The sequence below is a fragment of the Choristoneura fumiferana genome, chromosome Z, assembly GCF_025370935.1.
Source record: "Choristoneura fumiferana chromosome Z, NRCan_CFum_1, whole genome shotgun sequence".
NCBI classification, from domain to species: Eukaryota; Metazoa; Arthropoda; class Insecta; order Lepidoptera; family Tortricidae; genus Choristoneura; species Choristoneura fumiferana.
Genome location: NC_133472.1, coordinates 14,931,665 through 14,952,164, shown reverse-complemented (window position 1 = coordinate 14,952,164; position 20,500 = coordinate 14,931,665). Strand labels below are relative to the sequence as shown.

Here is a 20,500-nt window from a genome sequence, read left to right as displayed (position 1 = left end):
TACGAGAAAGTCCAAATCCTTTTAAACTCATCTTTGTGTTAGAAAAGGAGCAGCGTGGCGGGTTTGTTCACCTTCATTTCGTGAGATTTCGCAGATGATCGGAGAGATTCGGGAGGCTGCGTCACAGGGCGCGCGCGCGAACCCGGCCGCTTCGTCATTGCGACGGAGGTTGTCGTATATCGGCAGTGGGCCGTGCAAGCGCTCGCTCCCGCCGCTCCGTCGCGCCGCTGCGCCGCTCCGCGCTGCGACCGTGCGCCGAGCGACGTCCCGCGAGACGCTACCCCCGCTCCGGTACAGCGCCCTCGGCCCTCGAGACGGCTCTCTAAGCCGCGTGCCGGTCATCCTTCAGAGAAGAACGCGCCGTTCAGGGACGTCGGAACTTAGGTACCGGTGCAGAGTATCCGCGCAGTGCATGTGCTCGTGTAGTCCTTAGGTCTGTGACCACGCTCCCCGGGACCGGCGATTGTGGCGCGATGTAAAGAAGCCGCGACCGCGAATCCATGTGTAAGTGGGTGCGTTGCGTATGACGATTCCCGCATAGCGATTGTCGTTCGCCGGTAACGATTTTCCGCAAGCAAACAGCTATAGCGAGTGGCATTCGGAATAAAAATGAATGAATTACGAAGCTACCCGCCCCTGGGGAGCTGCGGTTGTTCTTAATCCTCTACTGGGAGTGGACAAAGTTGCACATGTGTCATCCATGTCTTTGAGTCAAATTAATATTCTTTTCCTCTCATTTTATGTGATCAATTCTAAGAAGCAATAAATATTGGGTTGATTGACTGCTCACAGTAGGGGGGACCATCACTTCGATTACCATTAATTAATTACCAATGTAACAGGTGTGTCGGTTTCTTAACCATCAACTGGATATTATTTTTTGTACCTTTTATATTGTCAGCAACATTTTTTACTCGTCTATTTAGCTCATTTTCGTATTTTCATCTTAATTTGCGTACAGTCGAGGGCATAAATTTATATGTATATACAGCTATAGCGTCAAATATATGACTTTATAGTTAGTGACATAAAACTGTATACATATTTTTGACGTCTTGGTAACGTACATATATTTATGCCCTAGACTGTAGCTAAATGTTTTCGTTATTATAATAAAATAAACCTTTGCTATATTAAATGTCCAAGGAAATACTGTTCAAGGTTTAAGTACTTCTTTATTTTAACGAAAGCATTTGAATAGCGCCAATGTTTCTTTTACAGGACATAATTATAATCACCCAATCCCACATCTTACCTAAAGATATAAGTGAAAGTTTTCAATTTAGAAATTACCATCTGTCCATGAGATAAACTCAAAATCAAACCATTTATTTGCCTTGCTATAAAATAATGAATCAAAACCTGTAACAGCACATACAATGAAATAAACACTAGAAGGCTTTTGTGAAGCACGATTAGAATCAGTTGTTGCTGTCGTGACTATAATAGTTGGACAGAATGTAATTTTTTTATTGGTCTTGTGTAGGAAGATCCTCTTTATCTCTGAAATATTTATTCACGAGCACCTTCTTCCTAAAATCCATTAAAACTATTTGGAGATGAGATCTTGTGTGCTAGATATCTACCCCATTCCCGCTGGCGCATCGTTAAACGTTCACATTTTCATATTTGGGCGTTTTCACGTTAAGTTGTACAGGAAATAATTAAGTAACGTTCAGCGAACTATTGTTAATTTCGCAATAAAATTGTTAATGTCAATACTTAATTCAATTCCTGATAAAATGTGTGGCTGTCACTGAAAACACCCTAACATGAAAAGAATACCGCTATTTCCGATATATTACGCTTTTGAAATCGGTCCAATGGTGTCACTAGATTTTGTTATTTGTATTCGCATTTGATTATTTACTTGAATAAAAAGCAATAGAGTGCAGTTGTTGTGCACACGGTGTTAAGCAAACACAAATAACAAAGTGTAGTGCGGCCGTTATATATTCCTGTAAGTAGATATTATTCTACTGTATAAATCTATATTTTTTTTCAGTACGTACCTATTTAAGGAGATACATATTAAATACATAAGTATACTTACATGTTAAAACATATGCAATACTTACGAGTACTTATAGTGAGAAGGCTGTCTATAATTTAGATCAACCCTACAATATTTTCCGTTGGTTGCCGGTTAGCACATTTCTTTGTATGAGTTGGAAATGTTATTTTAGTCTAATAAAAAAAGCCAGCCAAATGCGAGTCAGACTCGCGCGCCGAGGGTTACGTATATCTGAATGAAGTTGTGCAGATGGTACCATCAGCCAAATAAGCGGTCTATCAATTTTTAAACAAGTTCCTATATGTCGCTAAAGTCGAACTTTCAAGTTGACAGACACGTCTATTGGCATTATTGTTTTGTGACATGCAAACGATTATCAACTTTAGGGTAGTAGACCACATATTTGGCTGATGGTATAAAATTAAGTAAGTTAAATAAAGGAAATTTAAGGAAAAAAACGGACTATCGATATTTTGATATTTAAATTTTATCATTTAATTCCAAATTCTTAGGTCTATAGGAAGTTTAAAATTCTTCGGCACAAAATATTGTAAAAAATATGGGTTTTCGTGGCTTCTCATTTCACTGTTTTTCAATATTCTTTAAAACAAAAAATAGATAGATACAGTTTTTATGTACTCATTGAGTTTTAAACAACAATACTTCACCAAATACGGCGGGTCAAAAAAATTTCCCTCACTCCCTTTATTTGTATAGAGTTCCCGTTCAAAATATTTTTTGACAATACCTACTGCGAAAATTTGAAGACTGCGGCACAAACCCTTTGGCTGTAAAACTTGTGTGAACTCTCTGATGAGGTGGATGGATAGACAGACACGTGAGTGACAGCAATAGGGCTCCGTTTGGACGTGGTTTGGATACTTCGGGTATAGATCCTAGAAATAACCTGTGTTCTCAATATAATAAAGTCATCATTATAATAATTACGGTTCATGAAAATGAAATCGTTTTGCAGATGGGATAAAGATAAACGGGATCTTATTCTTAGAATCTTTGGTAAGGTAAAATATATTCCAGTATTTTAAATACGATATAATTAAATAATTACTTTAGCGCTGTAAATCAGCAATGCCTGTAAGCGCCCTGTCTGCCTGTAGGTAGGTATAGGTGTGTCGCTCAGCGGAGCGGCCGGAGTCCGGCTCCAACAACGAAAACATTTAGGGAATGAGTGTCTGCTACGGGCAGAATGGCCGCAGCTGGAATAAACGGCGTCTGCAGCGAACGTGACGCTGTCAATGGACGATATGTCCGAAATTTTAAATTCTACCCTCCTTTTCTCAATACTTATTGCCAATTTTTGTTTTGGCTAAAGTCGTGTTTTGAACTTGCCAGATAATGACTTACGATCAGTAATAATACATTGATGGCGTGAGTTTGAATTGTAGCAAATGCAAGGGCTAGAGTCAAGACTATGTATATCCTCCTGAGTCCTGCCATTTTTTAACAAACTTTGCGTTTAAGACCTAGACGTGGTTGACCTGCTTTGTTATTTTGGATATTATTTCAAAATTCTTAGAATTCTTTATTCAATGAACAATTTGTACTTTATAAAGTACATTCGGCCGTTATTCTTAGTGTTAATTAGTCCTTTATAAAGTACGCAAGGACTTAGGAGGATATGCAATGCAGTTTCAAGTTTATTAGGTACATGTTCTACTTAAGTTAGATTAGGTACTTTCTGTTCACACGGAGTGACTGCAAGACTTTACACAACCTGACGTTAAAACAGTTCAGTTGTTTAATATACCATCCTATAAACGATTTTATATAATATATAGGATGGGCAAAAACTTAGGTACGCGACAAACTAGATATTATACCAAATATTGAAAAAAAAACCATGTAAAAGTGTCACCATTTTCGAGGTTAACTAAGAAACGACAGATGTTAGGTAACTGAGTTTTAAATATATAGTGGATGGTACACTTACACTCGCCTACATATAAAGTTGGGATTATTTGTTTTATCATCTGTTTTATTTATTTCACGAAATTGCACAGAATGTACATGTGATAGTACCTACAACCCAGTAAGGGTTTTGCAATATTACAATGTTTAATTTCTTAAATATAATTACTTTATGAACTTTGGTTCTCCTCCGAAAAATTATATCTACATTTTAAGAATCTTCTAAAAACTAAATTAATGGCTAAATGGCTAAATTAATGGTTAATCATTAACCCCATGATAAAGATTGCTGTTGAATAAGCGTTTATTCATATAATCTGGCGCCAAGTCGAGCAAAACAAAAACAAAGGTTAATTATACATGAAAATATTATAAATGAAATTATATTACAATAAAGAGTTTGAAACATATAAAAGTAAAAAAACAAATAACTTAAGATATCTTAACTAACGCGACCTCCCTTGGTGTGAAAACTATTCGGCGACCCCCAGCTTGTGTAGGTACCTAATCTCCCTCCCTACTAAATATTGTAGGTATCCACTCAGATATAATGTGAACAAAATCACTGCTGTAGTTTATAAAATGAAATTAAAATGAAAACTCCCTCAGCTACGTTGGCTTGTAATAGTAATTGAACAAAAAAATGTGATTTTGAATATTGCAGCATAAATATAAGGCTGCGTTTCCACCAGAGGTTGTTGTTGCGAGGAATGTGTTTGTCATGAACCCACGGAAACGCTTCATTTACCAATCCACGCTCAGCGTAGCTCTAGTGGGAATAGCTGAGCGGAGCCAGGATAGGTAAATTAAGCGTTTTTATTGGTTTATGACAAAAATTCTTCGCAACGCATCTTCACACATCTCTGGTGTTTTTCTGTATTTTATTTTAATCTATAATATAAAAGTGAATCGCCAGAACAGGAAAAAAAAACGAGACAGGGCAGGATGGCGCTCTACAACACCATTTTGACACGTTTCTCCCAAACGCGTTATTTGATTATTTCTCTGGAATTTTAAAGCAATTCGATTTTTTGACCTTGGAATCGCGAAAAACTTGAGAAAACATGATATTGGGTGTGTACATTTTGTATATTAAGCAAAATAAAATCACAAGTTTGAATTTCGAACCAAACACGAGCGATCTATTATCTATGCCAGTGTTGTCATTCAGGGATAAGAAATCTATTCATTATCCTGCATTGCAGTCTGTAAAGCTCTTTACCCATTCATTGCCGCGCACCAGATTACGCTGAGTCATGAAATTTGGTATGTATGTAGATAGCTGGATGTCTGAAATAACACATAAGTAGGCTACTTTTATTCCAATATTCCCACGGGATAGTTGTTCTTAACACAACACCTCAATAATAATAATAAAATAATAAAAAATATTTATTCAGATAACTAGGATTCATCAGTTGTTAGTATTACTTATAAATATGTTAGGTGAATGAAGATTACGATATAAATTTTGGGATTTCTCACGGGATTTTTGTAAAATTCCGGAATTTCAATTGTAACTAGCAGATGGAATAGTATACGCGTGCGAAGCCGCGGGAAAACTCTAGTTTATAATAATAATAATAAGAGCCATTTAGTTCTGACAGAATCCATAGAGGTTCGTTACAATAAAAATAATAATAACAAGTGGTGTTAGTTGGTAGGTATTAAAATGTACATTGATACATATATAGCTCCCGAAAGTCCGTTGTTTTTTATTTTCAGGGTTACTACTTAAAAACGTTAACAACGCAGAGCAGACCCAAATAGAATCTGGAACGCAAAGCGAATGAAGCGAATTTTAATAGTATGCTGAAGTTCGTGGTTATTATATATTTGTGATTTTGACAGGCGCAGGGCGGTGAGCGGGGGCCCGAGGGCGAGATGGCCGCGCCGGCGGCGGCCAGCTGATAGCATGCGGGCGGCGCGCGCGCCCGCCCCGACCTAGCCGGACACACCACGGCCGCCACGTTCACGGGTAACAACCATACTATATCGATTATCGATCTATCCTTTCATATGCTTTAACACTGAACAGTGCCAAATATATTTTAGCCTAAAATATTAACAGGCTATCTTTTTCTATTTTTTATCATTTTTATTGATATTGGAGACAAAGGAGGCTCGAATGCAGGTTTTTTTGACCTTCCGGATTCTAAAGGCTAATACATAATATAATAAACGCGAAATCATACCTTCTCACGTTTAATTAAACCACTAAACAGATTTAGACAAAATTGTGAAACCTTAAGAAAGACATTGTTTTCATCCCAGAAATCGTTCCTTAAGGGGATGAAAATTAGCGTTAAAGTTTTTAAGGGAATCTTGCCATTCTTAAAATTAGAAACGTACAAGTTAAATGTTAGCTTTAAAATATAAATAAATAATTAGGTCTTTCAGCGAGCTTACGAAATCATCCTCAAGGGGAGAAATAGATAGCCAGTGAAAGTATGATTTGAAAGTTATAGAACTGAAAAAAGTCAGTTATAAATGTAAATAGGTGGAAAGCATTTGTCTCTATGTTTTTTCACACTAATCGTTACCTACGTACCTATTCGCGGCACACACAGCAGGCAAGGCACACACACAAGGCAGGGGGGCTAATACCAAATTTGTAAATCGAAGTTCGTATTGTACCGTCCCTCTCACTCTTGTATTAAATAAAATTCAGCGTCAGCGGGATGGCAAGATACGAAGTTAGAATTTTGCTCTTCGTAGTATAAGGCCAGTTTGTCCCACCGCGGACGATTGGCAAAAATGCGGGGTGAGCTAGAACTAGAAACCAACAAAATAATTCAAAATTAGTCAGACCGTTGCCGCTGGCATAACGAATAGATGGTAATCAACTAATTAATTGTAGGTACATCTCTCTTATTGACCCACCCGCAACCGCAGTCCTAATAATACTGTAGGTATATGGGCGTAATATGGGCGGCGGTGATCACTTACCATGAGGTGACCCGCATGTTCGTTTACCAGCTATTCGATAAAAAAAAATATTGACACGAGATCTACATCTCATTTTACGTCTTTGGCTTCGCCGCGATGGGCCTAGTAGGGATATAAGTTCGCCTTTGTACATATATCTCATTATTTGACAATTGTGTTTGTTTACTTATTTTGTACAATAAAGAGTTTACATACATACATGCATACATACTCGAGTTTACCCGCGTCTTCGCACGCGTAAATCGTGCGAGATGTGTGAGATGAAATTTCTCGAGTTCCGTTGCACATAAAACACCCCGTGCCAAAATTTCTAATCTCTAATTCCAGCGGTTAAAATTTTGGGATTTTATTCCTATTCCACAGCAGGAATATCGCAATAAAAAAACCGGCCAAGTGCTCACGCACTATCTATCTATACACCAAGAGCGTGTCGAAATAGAGTTCCGTAGCCATTAGGAAAAAATTAACAAATATTTTTCTAAGGATTTCGTATATTATACGGAATCTTTCATAGTTTAGGTATATTTTATACCTTAGGCTGCTATTTACTCTTAAACTACTAATAATTCTCAAGCAAACTTAATCGATATAGTTTTCCTTGAAAGTTTGATACACTTACTACCATCCTGATTTTTTTCAAATTTTTCCACCCACCGGTTTAGATTTTAGAGGGGGGGACGCTCGATTTTCATGAAAATTAGCACTTTAAAGTTGAATATTTCGCAAACATATTGACTGAATCGAAAAATTGTCTTAGCAAACCCCTAATGGTTTTAAAATACCTATCTAACGGTACCCCACACTATAGGGTTGGATGAGAAAAAAAAAACACCCCCTCTTCACGTCTGTCGTAGATCGCTCTTAAGCGATAAGGCCGCCTATTGCTCACCTTGTAATACTTTCTCTGTGTATCTGCTTTCTGCATCGCTTAATATGTCTCGTGTACAATAAAGAGTCTTTGTATTGTATTGTATTGTCTATGGGAGGTACCATAATTTTTTTTTTATTTTTTTTTGTACTATTTGTCGGCATAGTTTACATATATATCCGTGCAAAATTACAGCTTTCTAGCATTGATAGTCCCTGAGCAGAGCCGCGGACGGACGAACAGACAGACAGACAGACATGGCGAAACTATAAGGGTTTCGTTTTTGCCATTTTGGCTCCGGAACCCTAAAAAACGGCAACAAAATCACGTTTGTTGTATGGGAACTTCATTGAATATTTATTTTATTATGTTTTTAGTATTTGTTGTTATATCTGCCACAGTTATACATTTTTTTTAAGTAGCCTGTATAGTGTCCCACTGCTGGGCAAAAGCCTCCCCTCTTAACCTCCACAACTCTCGTTCTGACGCAATGTCAGGCCAGTCCTTTGCGTACGTGTCCAGATCGTCCCGCCATCTCCTTCTCGGTCTGCCTCGATATCGCTGGCCGATCTCCGGCACCCACCAAGTAGCTGTGCGAGCCCAGTTATACATAATCTGTGAAAATTTCAACTGCCGAAATATCACGGTTCATGAGATACAGGCGTAACGTGACAGACGACCGGACAGCGAAGTCTCAGTAATAGGGTTTCCGTTTTTACCCTTTGGGTACGAAACCCTAAGAAGTAGCTTGTGTGTTATTTCAGATCTTCAGCTATCTATACGCAAAAATACATCCAAATCTGTTTTACCTTGAATCAGTAACAAGCAAGCAATCCCGTGGGCGTTCCCTAAAATCGTACCGTGTCCTTATTGACGTAATAAAAATCGCTGTGCCAAATTTCATGACTCTAAACCGAGTGGTTGAGATTGGGAGATTTTATCCCTAACCCGTGGGAATACCGGGATAAAAGTAGCCTATGTATGATTATTCCAGATCTCCAGCCAAATTTCATCCAAATCTGTCCCGCCCTTCTAGCATGAAGGAGAAGGAGTACCAAACATACATATACACACACACACACACACACACACACACACACACAGAGAGAGAGAGAGAGAGAGAGAGAGAGAGAGAGATAAAGCTTTTGGTGAACTCTCTTTTTTAGGGTTCCGAAGTCAACTAGGAACCCTTATAGTTTCGCCATGTCTGTCCGTCTGTCTGTCTGTCCGTCCGCGGAATTCTTTCTATGTGCCGTGCCAGAGTAGTTAGTTGTATTAGTAATGTACAGACACTAATCAAATCATTACTTTATTTTATTGAAGACAAACTCATCCCTTAAAGACAACTCACCCATTTAACTTCATTACCTATCTCTCTTAATCGATCCCACTCCATATAAGGTCGTCAACCTGAGCAGGTAATTGATTTTCATAATTAACTGACGTCGTCGTAGCAGTGAAGGGATTTGATTAGCCGACGAATATTTATGATCTCAAAACGTTGACCAGTTTGTGCTCCTTTCGCATGACAGATTGCCGGAATTCACAAAGTGGGTTACAACGGTACCCGATATCAAATTATATCAACTAAACTTAGCGAGAGCGCAGTATTGCTCGAGGAGCTTTATCAGGCATAGGTATAACTTCGACTAATAAAATAAAATACTTGAGAATTCAGATAATCAATTCAAAAACTTTTCGCATTAGGCTTTGACATCGTAACTTCGCAGGGCCCAAAGAATATAAAACCAATTTTGATTTCAGTAACGGTATCGGAGCACCGGCTCAGTGTGGTAATGACTGTTTAATTTAATCACAATAAGTACTCATGGATTTTTCTTATTTAAATTGGAGTCCCGACGTCTCATTATTCTGTTATAACTTCATAAACGACCAGAGCTTTGAACCTTACCTACCTAAATACCTAAAATGGTATACCTATTTTATGTTATTATAATATACTTTAATATTTTTGGGATTCAATTGTCAAAAGGCAAAAAAGTAGTTAAGTACCCCACATAGGAACCCTTCGTTACCCGTCCGCTGTTTGACTAACTAGATCCCGTTTCTCAAGAAAAAGATTATATATAATGATTTTCCTGAATACAATACAATAAAATACAAAGACTCTTTATTGGACACCAGACATAGTATACGTAAGCGATACAGAAAACAGATACACAGAGAAAAAATTACAAGGTAAGCCATTCATGAAGTCAAAAGATAATAGTACCTAATTTCAAATAAATTCCGTGAGAACGAAAACCTTATTACGTATTGCATTGCATGAACACACAACGGAAATATAAAAGATCCGTGGTGGCCTAGTGGTTTGACCTATCGCCTCTCAAACAGAGGGTCGTGGGTTCAAGCCCCGGCTCGCACCTCTGAGTTTTTCGAAATTCATGTGCGGAATTACATTTGAAATTTACCACGAGCTTTGCGGTGAAGGAAAACATCGTGAGGAAACCTGCAACAAACCTGCGAAGCAATTCAATGGTGCGTGTGAAGTTCCCAATCCGCACTGGGCCCGCGTGGGAACTAGCCCAAGCCCTCTTGTTCTGAGAGGAGGCCTGTGCCCAGCAGTGGGACGTATATAGGCTGGGATGATGATGATGACAACGGAAATGTCAAATGTCGTTTCTTAGGTTGTACCTATGTATATTTAAAAGAATACATACAAAATATAAAATACGCTCTTAGCAGTAAAACCTACGAAGTTGATGAGCCCGACTGTATTTACTGCTTCTAATTAATCACTGGATGTATATAAGTAGCTAGGGAATGAAATAACTTGCTAAGATATTTTAGCTGGGTGCGTCCCAAGTTATATAAAAACATTAGATATAATTTCATATTATAAACGTTCATTATATATAATTACATTATGTATAACATGAAATACTATAATTTCAATAAGTATAACGTTCGATTAGTACGACAGTTGTTTTATATACTTTCATAAGAAATAACATGTTTATGGGCTAAATTCATATTATATATCATACATAAGGTATACCGTTTATAATGCGTAATAACTTCTTATATAACATTTATATGATATAATATCAAGTGATATACTTTGTTTCTAAAATACTTGGTAAAGTTTAAAAATTTAAAACCTGATTATTAGGTGTTTAATTTTTGTATTGCAAAGTTTTACTTCAAAATTTGTGCGAGCGAGCGAAGCGAGCGAGCAAGACGGTTCGGAGCTGAAGCGACTTGGATAGTTTAAGTTCAGAAGGCTAGCCTTAGCCTTCGATGTTAGGTTTTTTTATAGCAGCGAGGAAACCTTAAAAGTGATTTTTTTTATTTATATTCATGAGCGTTATGTTGTCCGTTGTAAGATTAAATGAAAGTTATATGTTTTGGTTGTTAGAGGTTTCAAATATTATATAATTTGATCGTTATAATCAATGTATTTATCTCCATAGATCATTATACATAATGAAATTATATATTTTATCACTATATATTATGAGCATTATAGCAAACGTATGTTATATTTAAAAAATATAGAAAGTGAAGTTATACGTAATAAATATTATATGTTTTGTTTTTACATATTCTATTACTTACCAATTCAGCTTAGGTACCTACTTAGCGTTTCGGCACTTCATTCATTACTTTGCTCGCTTCACCGACATAGTTTGGCAAAAATAACGATACAATTGGTTTATTTCGATGGTTTCATGTCGAATTCCTTTTATTACAAACTGCGTTCAAACGCCTGCTATAGCCGCTAAAGCCAACCGGAGTGCTATTATTTATTGGATTGGGTAAGCCTGTAAATCCCTCTTTATACTTAAAGTTTGAAATACTCCCTTGGTTGCGGGCGTGTAGGTAATATTAAAATTAGAACCATCAAGCACGTTGACTAGCTTATCAAATTTTCCATTCTTGTGGATTTGTATTGTATTCGTATCTTAAGTTTGTAAGATAAACAGGCAGGTGTAGGTATTTAGTTTATGCCTCACCGTGACAAAGATATAATATGTTCTAGTTATAGGTAAGAAGATCTCGACTCTTCGGTACTGTTATTTTTATTGTACTTATCACATACTCACTATTTATATTTAGTACCTACCAACATACCTACTCGTATATATATTCGTTTCAAAATTGTGAATAAATTCTTAAATAAAACGGTGGCTTCAGCTGTTAACTTAGGCAAAACGGCAAACAAATAATGAACAAATGGTACTTACTTATATTTACACAGGTCGACTGTATGATAATATAAAGTAAGATGCAATTTGCAGAGTTAAACCCTGAACTCAGTGTGTAGACCAGTCAAAAGGCATCTATGACAATATTTTTGTTAGTCTTCGGGAGACCCAGCATGTTACTAACCGTTTGAAGTATGGAAAGTAGGTATTTGCTTTTGTTGTTGTTAGAGCCAAAACGTTTTAGTAATTGACTACATATGCGAGGTGACTACATATAAAACTTTTTCTCAAAAATGTAACTCGTAACATCATATTTTTAAATACTGCAATAAAAATTGGTCAAGTGCGAGTAGGATTCGTACATGAAGGGTTCCGTAAACAGTTCCGTAAAGTTTTTCTTAAAATTCTTCTAATACTTGCAAGTTCTTTTTGCTGACTGTACTTTATGCCCCTGGTTACCAAAGTACTCTTCAAGACGACAAACGAGTCCAAACTCGATGTGGTCGTGTCGTTTATCACAGAGTTCCTATGGTCACCCGCTAGCTTTATCATCAGATCAACTCCATGTTATAATAATATTGCATTGTCATCGGATTTATACATCCGTGTAAAATTTCAGCTCAATCGGTTAAAGATATCCACTTCAAATTTGAGTTGAAAGATTCCACCCGAGCAAACAGTCACATTACACTACAAATAAATATAATGCTTGTAGTAAGTTTTTCTTAAAAATTTCATTTTTAATACAAGCTTTTTTTGCCGAATGTACTTTTTGTTAACTGTACTGGCATTGTCGTCTAAACTACATATCTGTACCAAATTTCAAGTCGGTACTATTAACTATTGAGGAGTTCCCTCCAGCAGAGACGATCCTGGCAGGACCACCAAGATGTCATTACCCGATTATTGTCTTGTCATCAAATTTACATAACTATGCCAAATTTCAAGTCGATCGGACCACTGGAAGTGGGTCAAATTTAGCTTCCAAGATTTGACCGAAACAAACAATAAATAAACAAACAGGGCAAGCTACAGAAAAGCTTTTAAAAATATCGCCGAAATGTAAGCACTTATGCAAGTAATTCGAATAAAAAACAATTTGAATTCTCATCCTCCTTGGTTCTGGCTGTTTGCTTCTGAAACCATTGCCAGCGCACGCCGCGCGCAGCTAAAAAAAAATTGCTGTCTGTCAGCACAGTTTATTCAAGGGAAATTCGGCGGACTTCGTATGTTGTGTAATTAAATAATAAGAAGCTCGACTAGTGTGAATTAATTTTAAACCTTGAAAATAGCGTTAAATACTTAGTATGATTATTTTAGTGAAAAAAAACAAATAGGTAAACATATTTATTATTAGGTACGGTGTGGATTTGGCGAGCGCTTTATCAAAGTTGGCTTCATTGAGGTTTGTGGTTCATAAATTGCTTTATTAATTTTGCACAAAAACGAATAAACCACACAATCAGACAGTCAGTACATTATATTATCGAAGCTTATATATAAAACATCATTAAAATCGCAAACTTAAAGTAAATATTCAAACGACATAGCTACCCGTTGCTAGAGGATTCGGTCGCCTTAGCAACGGCTAATAACGCCTAGCAACCAAAAAACGCTGAAAAAAACACGTTTCTTGTATGACGACCCCTTTAATTTGTAACTTTATTTTATTTTTAGTATTTGTTGTTATAGCGGCCACAGTAATACATAATCTGTGAAAAATTCAAGTGTCTAACTTTTACGGCTTCAGATATAGAGCCCTGTGACAGACGGACGGACGGACAGACAGACAGACAGATAGCGGAGTCTCAGTAATAGGGTCCCGTTGGCACCCTTTGGGTACGGAACCCTAAAAACATCATCTTTGGGTGGTTAAAAGGGTAGAACAATAAACGTATATGTTTTTATAAAAATAAAGCTTTAAATATGATTTTATTAGGATTTATTTTGTTTGAAACATGAATATAAAATGAATATAAATAGATTACTTGCAAATTCATTCAATTTGACAAAGATTTGATCGAATTTTAAGCGGTAGGCTAGGGAGTATACGGAACGATTTTATTTAAAAAAAAAACAAGAGCAGCGGCTTTTGTACAACGAGGTTGCATACTTTATTAAAAGAGTGGGAAAATTGTAACATTTCGCAAAATATTTCGCTGTCATATAATTTACTGTTTTTAAAATTCACCTCTTGTTTTTGTTTTTGAATTTGTTCTTATTATAATTAAATCATTATAGACATATTTTTAATGCTAAAGGTCAACACAGTATTTTATTATTAGGTTGGTAGGTATAATGCTTCTTGCTTAATTAAAAAGTTAAAAAAAAGCTTCGAACAATAAGTGCTATAGGTACTAAATCCCTTTAGTAATGCACTATATACTTAATATAGCTTTTGCCCGCGACTTCGTCCGCGTGTACTTTAGTTATATGGGCATATTATGTTTTAATTAGCTCCCATTATAATTGTGACATTTGTATCTGTGTGCATAGCGAAGTACTGCCGCCGTTTGCCGTAAACGATAGTAACAGTTTACTAAAGTACTTCGCTATATATAGGATATTTTGCTGAAAGAAGACTTTGTGTTACTTTTAAAAGTTAGTTATTCTGCATTTAAATATTTCTAAGAATTACTTGTTTCGTCTGGAAATCGAACAGACTTAAATGTGAAAAAATTAGTTTCTTTCTTTGAAGGTAAGTAGTTACTATGTTACAAACTTAGAAGAATTTTAAATTTTTGTCCATTCTTCCGATTGGCATTATAAAAAAGGACGATTTTTTTTCACATTTAAGTCGGTTCGACTCCCAGACGAAGCACGTAATTCTTAGAAAATCTCTAAATGCAGAATTAGTAACTTTTAATAACATATAATGTCTTCTTTCAGCAAAATATCCTATGTATCTACGATATTTCAGGTACTTTCCCTTGATGTCCCATAGTCATGGAACGCCCTGTATATCCCTTAATGAGTTTTGTTCACACTGGTATTGTGTTAAGTTCAACATTGTACCTATGTACCTATTTAGTTGAAATTTTAGTTCACTATGATTTAGAGTTTAATGTTTGCCTCCGCCTCAACCAATACACTGAAACTACTTTTGCGCACGTTTACGACCCTTACTCGACTCCTTAATGTATTCATACTTGTAAACGTTAATAATACCTACAATATTATGAGATGGCTTCTCTATCAAGGACATAGAGTTGCTACTGCTAGTCAGTCTGGTTTACTTGACTCTCGTAAGTATCGCATTACAATAGTAGATTGTTGCACCAAGCAGTAAGTTATTTATTATTGTACCGAGTGCTGACGCTCGGGCTTTAAAAACACGAGGACAATATAAATTACTTAATGCGAGGTGCATAATCTGCTTTTCTTTTAACTATTAAATAAATATTAGACGAAAAAAAACTCAAGCTAAACAATTAATGGGAAAGAAATGATTCCATTTTTGTAAGTTTACATTCGCACTCTCAAAAAATGTCCACGGAAAATTCATTCGCAAGGTTCCCGCCAATTTGTTTTTTTTTTTATTTCCTTACTTTTATTGGCAGAGTTAGTAGCCAGCAAGGCTACTACGAAACTCGAAGATCGTGTCGTGCGGTCCTTCTTATCTGACACTTATACTATTTAATACGAGAGCGAGAGGGACGGTACGATACGAACTTATAGTTTCCAGTTGCGTAGTAGCCCTGCAGTAGCAGATATTTTTACCCGCGATCTGTCAAATTTCGGATGGGCGCCAGGTTGGCCAACCAAACACACAGTTTTTTTTAATATACGGCTACTTACTGTTTTTGGTAGGATTGGTATTGGTAGCAATATTTTTTTGTACGCAATCTGTCAAATTTCATAAGACCGTCAGGTTGAGCAACCTAACACTAGATTTTTTACACTATGCAGGCTAAGTTTACAGCAAAAGTATTTGTGTTACCTCTTTGGTGGTGCAATTTAAAAAAAAACTAAAACAATGCAATAAAGGATTTTATATATTTTTTCCGCTTAGTGCAGTTATGATGAAATTAAAGCATAGTTGGAAGAAAAACTTATTGACACACCAGAAGCAATAAGAAGTAGCGACTGTTGCCAAGTTTACAGCCACAAGTTCGCTGAGAGCCAAACTGTATAAAAAAACCAGCAACACATGAAACTTATTTAAGCGTAGCGTAGACACGTACGTGTGTGTGTGTGTGTGTGTGTGTGTGTGTGTGTGTGTGTGTGTGTGTGTGTGTGTGTGTGTGTGTGTGTGTGTGCGCGCGTGTGTGTGTATTAGTATATTTTATTACTTCTTCAAGCTAAAAAGGCTGAACGACTTTGGCACAGAACAAGCCTGAATTAACATATGCACTAAGCGCGTCTTAAATTCTGATGATGAAAAATGATGCTGTCATCATCAGCTGTGATCAGCGTTGCGTAACAAGTGCTCATTCATCACCTTTGACAAGAAAAATGTAAGGTATTATAGCATTTGATAAAAAACAGAGCACCTCGTCATGGAACTGTGCCGATGTTCATTATATTCGTATCACATTCAATTAACCTGTGTACGTATGAAATTGAAGGTATCTTCCAGGCTCTTGTTAAATTTCAAAACGTCTATTGAGTGTTATAAAATACTCTGTCCTAAAATGGAGCGAGTAGGTAATATTCGATTACATTCTGTATCACAAGCACCTTGTTTTTGATGTTTCATCTTTTATCCGGGAAATAATTCGGGATATTCTACACATTTTTTGTAGGTACCTAGTTATTTATTCTTTTTAGCTTTGTCAGTGACTTACAGAGAAACAGTATCTTTTTTATAATATAAAAGTGAACCACCAGAACGGGACAACACCATTTTGACACGTTTCTCCCAAACAACGCATTATTTCTCTGGAATTTTAAAGCAATTCGATTCTTTGATCTTGGGAATCGCGAAAAACTTGAGAAAATATTATAATGGGTGTGTACATTTTGTATATTAAGCAAAATAAAATGACAAGTTAGAATTTCGAGCCAAAAACGAGCGATCTATTATCTATGCCAGTGTTGCCATTCAGGGAAAAAGAAATCCATTCATTATCCTGCATTGCAGTCTGTAAAGCTCTATAAGCACTGACCTGCATATAAATTACCTGAATGGCTACTACGAAGTGCAAAACTCGAAGTTCGTATGTTGCCGTCCTGCTGGCGATTATGTCATTAAATACGCGAGTGAATGGGACGGGATATTATAAAAATGTAATAAAGGTAAACTTATTGTTTCAAACGGAAGTGGCAAATAGTTACATGGGCGATTGTCATTGGCAAATTATTGGTCAGACAAAACAGAACAGACTCCATTTTGAGCGTTGCTGGCGGCGTTTGGTTTGCTATTTTTTTTCCTTTCCTTCACTTCTATGAAGCGTTGCCATTCGGGTACAAAATAGTACGAACGGCGTACTATTTAGCAGTCGCGTACTCTTCTGCCAACTTGCGTACTATCACAGGCTGACTAAAATCCCAGTACTAACTTCACAGCATATCGTGGCGCGTTTAACTTTGCATGGCTGCATGGAATAAGTTTACTTTGCCTATATCTGAAGGGGTAGAAAAAAAAATAAAGTGGGCACAATAAGTATAAGTACCTATGTAGGAAAGTGGACCCAAAAAGCTTACTTAGCTTGAACGCCGAACATCTAGCATTTTTTTCTGATTCGATAAACTTCTTTGGATTCTTGAGAGCGTTTTCACATTATCCGATATCGGTATCGGACGCCGATATCGATATCGGGGCAAGTAAAATGTATGAAATATAATATGATCCGATATCGGATCGGATAATCTGAAAGACAGGTACATATTTCATACATTTTACTTGCCCCGATATCGGATATAATAAATAATAAATAAAAATACGTGAATTTTGAACGCATCATATAACTTCTTAACATAACATCTTATAACCAAAATCATGACCAAAGAGGTCATGAAGCATTGACCAAGTCCAAAGATATTATTCCAGTAGATCTGCTTAAAATATGACTGAAGTCAACCGTATATAGTTGTACTCCTCGATCATGTAACTAATGCCATTTGTTAAAAAAAGGCAACTGTACTGCAAAAGCGACATCCGATTTCAAGAATGTAACGTTTTATGGTCAAGTTTTAGCACGTGTGCTTATAGTGATGTACATTTCACTGTCAGTCACAGCTTACTTTGTCGATAAATTTATCCACGAACGCAGAATCAGACGAACAGTAAAAAATGCATTTGGAATCATGTCTGCTGTATTTCGCATATTAAAAAACCTATTCTACTAGCACCAAAAAAGCCCAAATATAGGTGAAAAACTTAAGCAAATTACCTGTTGTATCTAGTAGTGCACAGAATTAATATGGAGCTTAAGTCATTTTTTGAATATGCGTGATAGTTTGGCAACTTTTTAGACTATTTAATTTACTGCATGGCTGAATGTGCCTACCTACAAGATATTTATATTTGTATGTCCATGGGCGCAGTATAGTGATACAAGTTTATGATTAATGTACCAAATATTTTAACCTGTGTTTGACAAATAAATTATTTGTATTTGAATCAGGAACGCCAACTTGTTTATACGGACACGTTACTACTACTTACATACAAACAGGTCATTTGCTTAAGTTTTTGACCTATAATAACATTAGTTTTGTATGTGATTGACGTCGTTTCAGGAGAAATCTGAGGTAGCATAAAGAGACGTGACCACAAAATAGAATGTTCTGAGAAGAATAGAGGGGCTACTACGAAATTTGAAAGACAAAGTTCGTATCGTACTGCCCCTCTCACTCTCGTTTTGGATGGTATTAGCGTCAGCGGGACGACAAGAGACGAAGTTCGAATTTTGCACTTCGTAGTTCATGCACTTGTGGTTCGACAAGATTTTCCTCTTAGCAAACTAACTTTGCAAACTTGACCGAACTGTGCACAGTCGAAAAAGCTCGCGCTACACGCGAACTTACTCGTGTTTCTAGTGGCACTTTAAATAATACTCAATCGTCGCCTGCGGTGTGACTCACGCCATTACCGATCGTGGCGTGCATAGTGCGCATGCTGTACGCAATACTATTGTGCAGGTGCGCTGGAGGAGGGCGCGCTGGGCGGCGGCGGCGGCGGCGGCGCGCTGGGCGCGCTGCGTGCGGCCGGCTCGCCGCCCGCGCACTGCCTCGGCTCCAGCCGGCACAGTCTCATAGGTCAGTACCACTAGTCCCTACCAACCGACTAAAAGGGCATCCAAATAGGACGTCACACCAATTTTGATCGTTTTCAACCCTTTGAACGCTTTCATTTTTTGAATGAACCGATCAGTCATACGTCAAGGACTGTTGCGTTATCTAAAATGACGAATCTTGCAGTTTTGTGCAAATATTAAGTTACTTATAACAATTTCAAATAGATTTTGTCCATGATCGAAGCTCTGACCCTTTCAGGCGTTACTGGCGTGGTAGGCACGACCGCACACGACATCTTTAGGTGTTCTTGGCGTTCAAAGGGTTAACCTCGTGTTACGTGTTACGTGTATACGTGTTATTTACTATGAAAATCGTAATTAATAAGTTCCTGTGTCGCAAACCACCAGACTCCACCCTAGATGTGTAACGTAAATTTATAGATTGCCTCTAAGTTCTACGAATTCACCTAGTCTATTCTGAAGATGTGACCATGACCAACCCTAACCACTTCAGTTAATATTTAATTATTATAGGGGCTAGCAGCTTTTCTAAATTTAACTAAAAAAAAAGTAATTTTCTAGCACTACTTAAGCCTTAAAGCCTTTAAGCAAAGCCGTCGACGAACGGACGGACGGACATGGCGAAACTATAGGGTTCCTGGTAGAACTACTGAATCCTAAAAAAAGGATCTACTGAGTAATTAAGCTTTGTTTGTACAATTTTTGCCCACGCTACGTACCCTGAAGCGCTTCGTTACCCGGACGATATTAAACCGCTCGTCTCCGGCGATTGTACTGGTTTAATTTGGCGGCATAGTTTAATTAACAGGATTCCAAGTCTCGTGTCCTGAGGAAATTGATGAGTTGTGTACTAGTGCACGGGAAGTCGCGGTACGCGCGAGCGGGGGAGGGGGCGGCCGGAGGATACTCGTAAATCTACGTTACGTGGGTTGGCCTGGCGCTTGATTAATCTACTTTTAGACAAATTGTGTTGATCATCTGAAAAAGCCTTACTTAGAGCAAATTGTGCTTCCTACCCTTGTCAATTGGTTTCCTGTACCACTGCTTGCTCATGAATATTGCGTTACCTGATTAGGTGGTTTCCATCGGTGATTATTACATCCATTAGGTACTATCAAAGTATTTTTCACTTCCCATGCTCGTAAAATTCGTATTTACATATACTGAATCTAGTCGACATAAAATTACTTTTTAAGCTCTAGTTCATAAAGTAAAATCTTCGTCTAAGACCAAGGTAATCAGGTGTCAATTGCCACAAACAAAAAGTTGCTTTATATTTTTTCAATAATTTATATTTTATGTAAAACTAAAAATCAATCAAAAGAAATCAATAACACTAAAAATTTATAATTATATATAGCAATTAATG

At 37.1% G+C, this 20,500-nt stretch overlaps 1 protein-coding gene and 1 long non-coding RNA gene across 2 annotated transcripts in view; both read left to right on the top strand.

The window, feature by feature from the left end:
- The first annotated feature begins 171 nt into the window (after positions 1–171).
- Positions 172–19,083, top strand: LOC141428758 (uncharacterized). The gene is made up of 3 exons (XR_012451462.1): positions 172–504; positions 5,795–5,921; positions 19,016–19,083. It is a non-coding gene; the product is annotated as an uncharacterized lncRNA (long non-coding RNA).
- Positions 19,083–20,500, top strand: part of LOC141428731 (cyclic nucleotide-gated channel alpha-3) — an 84,259-nt gene continuing 82,841 nt past the window's right edge. Inside the window, exon 1 of the mRNA XM_074088747.1 lies at positions 19,083–19,132. The gene's annotated coding sequence lies outside the window, so the exon portion shown is untranslated. The remainder of the gene's footprint in view (positions 19,133–20,500) is intronic.